Raw genomic sequence first — 9,159 nt, forward strand, 5'->3', positions numbered from 1 at the left:
CCCCAGCTAATAGTTGGCCCAGTAATGGAAGCTGTTGTTTAGCTGTTGTTGAAAGAGCTCTTTGATTAGCAATACTACTAACCTATCTTCAATCCTCTGTCCATGAACTTCAGTCCAGTATTGAAAGTCTAGACCTGAAATAAGGGAGAAGTGTATTAAGCTAGTCCACTGCTGCTGCTGCTGCTCAGTCGCATCAGTCGGGTCCGACTCTGTGCGACCCCATAGATGGCAGCCCACCAGGCTCCCCCGTCCCTGGGATTCTCCAGGCAAGAACACTGGAGTGGGTTGCCATTTCCTTCTCCAGTGCATGAAAGTGAAAAGTGAAAGTGAAGTCGCTCAGTCGTGTCCAACCCTCAGCCACCCCATGGATTGCAGGCTACCAGGTTCCTCTGCCCATGGGATTTTCCAGGCAAGAGTACTGGAGTGGGGTGCCATTGCCTTCTCCAAGCTAGTCCACTAATTGCTTTCATTTAACAGGTGTTATGTTTTGTTGTTTCTATTTTCCTCAATCCGATTAAATTTGCTCCTCCACACAGCAAGGACAAAGAGTTTCAAGCTCAGCTTGCCAAGAGTCTAGGATCTCTGAATTGCAGTTCTGTGACTCAAGTTTGAATCTCCCTTCCACACTTCTAGTTGTATGACCTTGGACAAGTTTTCAACCTGACTAAACCCCAGTTTTCTCATCTGTAAAATGGGGTTAATAGTATTGCCACCTTATAGAGTTATTTGGAAACATAAATAAAATAATATCTGTAAAAGTGCTTAATGCAGGCCTAACTCATGAGAAGAGCTCAATACTGGTAGCTGTTAATTTACCAGTATCTGATGGCTTTTTCTTTTTTTAAATAACTGGGTGTGTGAATTCGGGCAAAGCAGACAAATCTAACATGGCAGCAGTTTCTTCATTTGGGAAACTAGCACAAGCATCCCTAGTTACAAGGCTATTGTAAAGAGCATACAGTAGGTGTTAACTAACCGTTCTCCCCAATTCACTTCTGCTGCTGCTGCTGCTGCTGCTGCTAAGTCGCTTCAGTCGTGTCCAACTCTGTGCGACCCCATAGACGGTAGCCTACCAGGCTCCCCTGTCCCTGGGATTCTCCATGCAAGAACACTGGAGTGGGTTGCCATTTCCTTCTCCAATGCATGAAAGTGAAAAAGTGAAGTCACTCAGTCATGTCAGACTCTTAGCGACCCCATGGACTGCAGCCTACCAGGCTCCTCCGCCCATGGGATTTTCCAGGCAAGAGTACTGGAGTGGGGTGCCATTGCCTTCTCCTAGCCATGCCCATTCCATCACCGAAAAGGAAAGAGCATGCCTGCCTTCCTCCTAACCCTCCCATCAGTGGAAGAGGCATTAGAGAAGCTAAAGGTTTGTTTTACAAATAATTAGGAATCCAGGGCAAAGAAACCCTGCCTGGCCTAGAGCGACATTATGGTTGAGATCTGATCGTCACGGAGTGAGCAATCCAGCCTCTGTGGTTCCTGTTTCAACCGCTGTCAACCCCGCTGGGCTTTCAGACAAACCTGCAGACAGTAAGACCGAAACTTCAATTGGAACAAGAGAGGGAAATGTATATGTGCAGCTGCAGAATGTTCCAATGTATGTCCGCGAAACGCTATGCTAGTCCCTGCAGGGAAACCCTGCTGCATTTTTTTCTAAGTTAATGAGTTTCTTCTCTCTTTTGGATGCTTCTCATTACCTAAGTGGGCTTATTTTTCCTAGGATGCAGACCACAGTTGAAGATGGCAGTTGGCACATTTGGAACCTGCTAGCCCAAAAAAAGATTCCCAGCCTGAAATATTGCTTGATTTCCAGACAGTGGTTTATGCACTAGTGGGCGTGTTTGGGGATGGGGCGGGGGGGGGGGGGGGGTTCTATTCTCTCCCGTTATTCTTTTCCATATTCCAGGCCCCAGCGCAGTACCTGACACAGAGGCCGAGCTTAGTAGATGTTTGACGAGTGAGTCAGAGGAGGAAGTCAGGGACTAAATAGGTCAATGTACAAACAGTGAATTCTGACCGAAGATGTTTATAGCCTATTGATGACTAAGACTTTCTAGGTTGGCCAGAGGCTTGTTTTGACATTTATTGACTTGTGTTTACAAGAAGATCAAGGGGGAACCTGTTAGGGCCTGTTGGTCCTAGCTTTCAGTTAGGATAAGGGGCGGTGTCAGCCCAGGCAGAATGACCTATGAGCTTTGGGTGTAATTGGTGAGTGTCCAGAGCCAGCCGGTTCAGCTCAGGGACAGAACCACAAAACCACTGCTGCCAAGTGCCCGTAAGGTCACTGCATTCAGGTTTGGGATCATGACATTATTTCCTGGCCTTCTAATCATCCCCCCTCAGCAGAACCTCTGTCTGCTACAGCTTGCTGGGGTATACGTTCAGAGGAGTTTGCACCTGGAAGGGACCAGTGTTTTATCAACGGTGCTGCTGATTACAAGCATCAGAATTACCTGGGATACTGATTCATTTTACATGAGAAAAATGAAGCCCAGAGAGGGTGAGTGATTTCCCCAAGGTCACACAGCTAGTTTGCAAAAGATGATTATACTGTGGTATCATTAGAGCTGTATTCTGTTTTATATGTCATCACAAAGTGTTTTCGTCTCTATTCTCCTATTTGGTTTTCTCACCTACCCTCCATATGAGAAAATGGAATGATTTGCTTTCATGTTAGAAGGAAATGCAATTTTTATTTATATTTCTGTGTCAGTAGCCAGACACGACCTTCTCAAGGAAGGTACCACTAGCCTGTATTGCACCTTTTTGCAATGGCACAGGTCTGACCCATGTGACAGAGTGCAGGCTGGACTTGAGCCCCTACTCTGTCTTGGCTAAATGGTTTGGGCAGTTTCCAACCTGCACAACTGCTCTCCAGGAGAGGAACTTGTCTTATATTTTGCTTTGAACTCCGTAGCATCCAGCACGGAGCTGGACTTATACACACTGAAGAAAGGTGACTGATTTGCTCAAGGCTACCTGCTTGATCAGTAGTAGGACTGGAACCTCTGATTCTAAGCATGGCCTCAGGCAGTGTCACGCAGGAGAGAGTAAACAGTAAGCTGGTGTGCTGCCCAAATTCCATCTCTTGGGGGACTGGCCAGTATAATTCAGTTCACCAGAAATAAAGCACCTGGGGGTGACCCCTGAAAACCACTGCAAAGGCTGGATTTATAGTGCCCCACCCCAGATGTGAGTAATGGGAAGTGTAGCCAGAAAGCAACTCATGCCCTCAGCCCTTCAAGAATTCAGATTCCATCCTCTGTGTTTGGCAGAAGCTAAGAAAAATGTCCATATCAGGAGCAAAGCCTCCCCCGGCCCTCCATTCCTGTCTCCTCCCCCTTGAAATGTATAAACACCCGAGGAAGGTTCCTGGGCAGCCCCCCGGCCCATAATCATGGTAGTAATAAGCATACCCTCCCTAGCCTTTACATTACACTGCTCCATGCTATCGCAGAGGAGTGACCAGTTTCCTCTCCAGGCTGTCCCTGGAGAGAACCTTTCCATGGCACAGGAATGGAACCTTCTCTGCTTCAGCTATACATAGCAGCAGTTGCCAACTTTTATCAAACTCTTCTCAGGGGCCAGGCCATGGGTTCAAGGCTTTAGTGGGTCATCTTATCTCATGCCCACAATTGCCCTGTGAAGTAGGCATTATGATGCCCATTTTACAGATGAGGAAACAGAGAGTCAGAGGAATTAAGTAACCTGCCCAAGGTCACACAGCTAGGAAGTGGTGAAGCCAGGACTCGAACTCACACCCCAGGGTGTCTGACACTAAGCCTGTGTTGCTGACCCTAGTGTGACACTGCCCTCTGTCTTGTTTGATTGTGCACCATCCTAGGGTGCTGGGAAGACCCTATCCCTTGTAGGTGTGTGTTTGCTTGGCTACATTTATTGGTGCTTTTTGTATGCCCAACACCATGCTAAATAGCTCTTGTGGATATACATACTTTTCCTTTAAATCCTCAAAGCAAACCTATGAGTAAGTACCATTGCCCCCACTTTCCTTGTGAGGCCACGTTATTCAGTCAAAGAAAGGGTGGAATTCTAGGTCTACTTAACTTGAAAGCACGTTCTCACTCAAAAGGCTAATGGATCTCGTAGTGCGGTCGATGGGCCACCATCATCTAAATCTGGGGGGTGGGCAATTTGCAGAAATGCGAATTCCTAGGCTACACACTAGGCCTACAGAACCAGGATCCCTGACAGTGGGGCCCAGAAATCTGCATTCCCACAAAGTACACCAGGGTTGGGTTTTTTCCCCTTAATTTTTATTTTTTAATTTTTTGTCTGTGGCACTTGGCTTGTGGAATCTCAGTTCCCCACCCAGGCCCTCAGCTATGAAAGTGCAGAGTCCTAACCTCTAGACCACCAGGGAATTCCCCGTCACAGGGGTTTCTTATGGACATCTACGTTCAAAACTCATTTCCCTAGCTCGGTGTTGTTAACATGTTCACTTTTGAAAATTCATGGAGAGACTGCCCTGGTGGTCCAGTGGTTAAGTATTCTCTTTTCAGTGCAGGGGATTCGGGTTCTATCCCCTGTTGAGAAATTAAGATCCCACGCGCCTAGAGAAGGCCTGCAACACAATGAAGACACAGCGCAACCAATAAATATATAAAGAAACAAATTCACCCTTTAAATAGAAAATGCATGGAGTTGTATTTCTGATGTATCACTTTTCTCTATGTCTGTTATCTCTTAACAAAAAATTTACTTAAAAATATCCCCTCCCGTCTAAGATCGCATCTCTTTTCTACGAGCACTTCATTGCCTCTATTTGTCCATCTCACACATTGTCACGTTGTCATATTTCCAACATTGATTCCCATGGGGCCCCTCGGTGCACCGGGCCAGAGAAATAAGGCTATGAGTGTCCTGGAATCACCCCTTCCTGCCTAAGGCCATCACACAAAGGTTACCAGGCAGTCCTCATTTTCTTCTCTCCAGATAATTTCTCCAAAATAGATCACCCAAGTGCTTCACTCTGAAAACTTCCATCACGTTCCTTCAACCCCGAAACCCAAATCAGTACAAGCTGGTCCCCTGGGGCCTCCTGCTGCCTAATTACGTTTCTACCACCAGCTCATGGTGGGAGGGGGACCTGAGACACCTCTTTGGGGGCTTATTCTGTGTGAGTCACTCTGAGACTAACATGCTCATCTATTCTTTTTCCCTTAAGACTGGGTGAGGGTTTTCTCTTCTCCTGGCCTCCGTTGTCTTTTGGTACCTTGACAGAACCCCCCCCTTGCCCCCCTCATCTGAAATTCTCTTACTCTTCAGCCTCTATTCATTGATTCATTTATTCTTGCATTTGCTAGCTTATTTCCAGACCTTTATTAAGCATCCATGGGCTTCCCTGGTGTCTCAGACAGAAAAGAATCAGCCCACAGTGTAGGAGGACCCAGGTTCTATCCCTGGGTTGGAAAGATCCCCTGGAGGAGGGAATGGCAACCCAATCCAGTATTCTTCCCTGGAGAATCCCATGAACAGAGGAGCGTGGTGGGCTACAGTCCATGGGGCCACAAAGAGCTGGACTCTACTGTGCGACTAACACTTTCACTTTCAAGCACCCATATATACCAGGAAATCTGCTAGGGACAAGAATTTAGAAAATCAACAGGACAGGGCCTCTTTCCTCACGGAGTATAAAGAGATGCCAAATCACTTCTGGCAGATTCTCCTGGAGCTTCTTCCTTTAATAATAATAATATTTGTTGATGAGGACATTGATGCTAAGAGGAGGAGAGGAGGAGGGGATGGTGGTTTTGGAAAGTTTTCTCCATGGCAGACCCTCTGACAGTCATTTTGGATGTACTGCTTAATTCCTTCCACACCCCCATGAGGTTGGTACTATTCTTACTTTCATTTCACAGAGGATCATATGTAAGGCCAGAGAAGCTGAGTAACTTTCTCAAGGTCACACAGTTTGCAAAGGCTAAATCAGAGCTATTCTGACAGGCCTCTCTGAAAACCTCTTTGAAACCTCAAAGCCATGAAATGAGAAGCAACAGAAGGGCAAGGAAAATGGACTGAAAGCAAGAAGATGAAGGAGAGATGAGAAACCAGAACCCAGTGGGAACATCGTTTCACCCTGGTTGGCTTGGGACTGTGGGATTCTGAAATGTACGTTGGCTGTAGAAACGTGGGCCCAGTGGTCCTGGATCTGTCCTGTCCAAAAGATAGGATTTTCCCCAAATCACAGAGCTGTAAAATCTCAGGGCTGGGGGACTTCCCTGGTGGGCCAGTGGTTAAGACTCCGTGCTTCCACTGCAGGCGGCACAGGCTTGATCCCTTGTTGGGGAACTATGATCCCATATGCCATGTGGTGCCGCCAAAAATCATAAGAAATAAACAAAAATCTTCAGGGCTGGGAGGGATGTTGATGTGGGATCATCAAACCCCACCAGAGGCTGAATCCTTTTACAGTTTTGTTCGCAGGTGCTCATTCTCTCTGTCCAGAATACCTCCAGGGATGAAGACATCACTGCTTCCTGAGATAGCTTCGTCCATTCATTGTGCATTCTAAGTCGCTTCAGTCATGTCCAACTCTGTGCGACTCTCTGGACTGTAGCCCACAGGCTCCTCTGTCCATGGGATTCTCCGGGCAAGAATACTGGAGGGGGTTGCCATGCCCTCCTCCAGGGGATCTTCCCGACCCAGGGATCGAACCCACATCTCCTATGTCTTCTGCACTGGCAGGCGGGTTCTTTACCACTAGTGCCATCTGGGAAGCCCTGCTATTCATTATACGTTTTTTAAAAATAACTTTATTTATTTGGCTGCGCTGGGTCTTTGTTGCTGCTCGGGCTTTCTCTAGTTGCAGCAAGCAGGGGCTACTCTCTAGTTGTGGTGTGAGGGCTTCTTGCTGCAGCAGCTTCTCTTGTTTCAGAGCGTAGGCTTCAGTGAGTTCAGGCTTCAGTAATTGCAGCTCCCAGCCTCTAGAGCAGAGGCTCAGTAATTGCGGCTCATGGACTCAGTTGTCCCACAGCATGTGGGATCTTTCCAGGCCAGAGATCGAATCCGTGTCTCCTGGATTGGTAGGCAGATTCTTGACCACTCAGCCACCAGGGAAGCCCTCCGTTCATTATAAACGCGTGTAATGAATGGCTTGGTTTTGCCTGCTCAACATCCCTTCCTCCTTTGGTAACAGCGTCCCAAGTTTCCTTTGGGTATCTGCCCAACACCATTTCAAGTGATTTTACTAGAGGCTGTCAGTCAGCAAGAGGATGGGTATATGATCCCCAACTAGGCCAGTCTGACTGCTTCTCGTTGGAATCTGTGTCTGGTACCAAGAGACATAGGGCTAGAAAGCTGACGAAGCCGAGTCGCAGCAAAGAGAAGCCATCTGTGAGGGCTCCAGGCAGCCCCAGGGCTCCTGACCTTCTTCAACCTTCCCTTCATTTCTGTGAGCAACTGCATCCTTCCGTTAAATCCCTTTTCCCCTTGTTCCGCTTAGAAGCCAGAGTTGGGTTTTGACGCTTGCCCCAAGATGCCTTAGCTGGCAAATCTGTGTGATTTTCCTTTCTGTTATGTCACATTATTAAATTAGTTTCTTCATCATAAATGTAATCCATGCCCTTGGTTTAAAAGCATTTTCAAATGCAAACAAGGGTCATTTACTGGTGCATCCTACTGGTCCCTCCTCCCTGGAGGTAGCTCAGTTCAGTTCATTTCAGTTCAGTTGCTCAGTTGTGTCTAACTCTGTGACTGAAGCACACCAGGCTTCCCTGTCCATCACCAACTCCCAGAGCTTGCTCAAACTCATGTCCATCGAGTTGATGATGGCATCCATACCCTGAAGGTAACCACTGCCCAAAGTTTCTTGTACTCCCTCCAAATTTCTGCTTGATTTATTAGCAGCTCTGACTGTTAGACAGTTCTTCCTTGGACTGACTTGAAATCTGTCAGCCTGAGGCTCCCATTCATTTGCACAAGTCCTGGGTTTGGGGAACCACAGAACAGGTTTCACTGACAACCTTTTGGGTGTTTGGTGATTCTCAGACCACAGGCCCCAAGTCTCCCCCAGGCACTCTCAGTGCCTTTAGCCATCAGCCATGGAGCACCATCAAGAGGACCCTCACCATCCTTGGCCCTCTGTTCACACTACCTTGCTGGATCTTTCCAGAACCAGGGCACCTGGAACTGCCTGTGCTACTCCCCAGTGTTCTGACCCAAGGAGCCGAACTCCCGATGCTGCCCGCGCCGCGTCCGTTCTCCTTTTCGAGGCAGCCTGACATGCCCCAAGTTACTTCTGCCTCAGCCTCGCTACCCCATCGACCTTACTGTCCCCTGACACACACACACACACACAAGCTAAATCACATCTCCTTGATTGTGAATTTCTCCTATTTGTTTTTTGAACCCAAGTGCTGAGAGCAATACATACCACAATTCAATTCTCTCTAGTGTTTAGATGCACATTAAAATTGTAGGTACTTGCCCTACTTTTATTTAGATTTTTTTGAAGCAGATCATTTTTAAAGTCTTTATTGAATTTGTTCCAATATTGTTTCTGTTTTATATTTTGTTCTTTTTGGCCAGGAGGAATTGGAGTCTTAGCTCCCGGACTAGGGATTGAGCCGGTACCCCCTGCACTGGAAGGCAACGTCTTAATCACTGGACCACCGGGGAAGTGCCAGGTCCTCAGTCTGTGATGTATTCCTGATAAGGTCCCCGTCCCCGAGAGAGTCTGCCCTGAAGGCACAGTCTCACTCTGCATAAGCTGAACCTCTGCGCAATGAGATACAGCACCAACATCAATGTGGGAAACAAAAGTCTTAGGTTTTGGCATACCTTGTGGTTCACCAAGTCTACTGGGAGGTTCTTTGAAACATTGTTCAAAAAGTAACCCTAAGCTGCAAACCCACAAATAGGGACTTCATTAAATAAACTGAAAGATGATCATATGATGAAATATCATGCGGTTATTAAAGATCAGGTCGATGATAATGTCAGAAGTCACTGATGCTGTATTGTTAAGTTTTTAAAAAGATTATAAATCTCTTGGGGTAATACAGTCCCATTTTCCTAGTTATTTAAATGCATAGAACAAAACCTAGAAGGACAGGCACAAAAGTGTTAACAGAGGTTACCTGTGGGTAAAGAGATTCTGACTGATTTCTGTTTTCTTTTTGTCTTATCAGCAGTTTC

General features: G+C 46.9%; 1 long non-coding RNA gene across 1 annotated transcript; it reads left to right on the forward strand.

Annotated features, from left to right (window-relative positions):
• LOC108637498 lies at positions 2,237 to 8,915 on the forward strand. Its single transcript, XR_001919103.1, has 2 exons — positions 2,237 to 2,503; positions 8,551 to 8,915. It is a non-coding gene; the product is annotated as an uncharacterized LOC108637498 (long non-coding RNA).

This window comes from Capra hircus, chromosome 14 (assembly GCF_001704415.2).
Source record: "Capra hircus breed San Clemente chromosome 14, ASM170441v1, whole genome shotgun sequence".
In the NCBI taxonomy this organism is placed as follows: Eukaryota; Metazoa; Chordata; class Mammalia; order Artiodactyla; family Bovidae; genus Capra; species Capra hircus.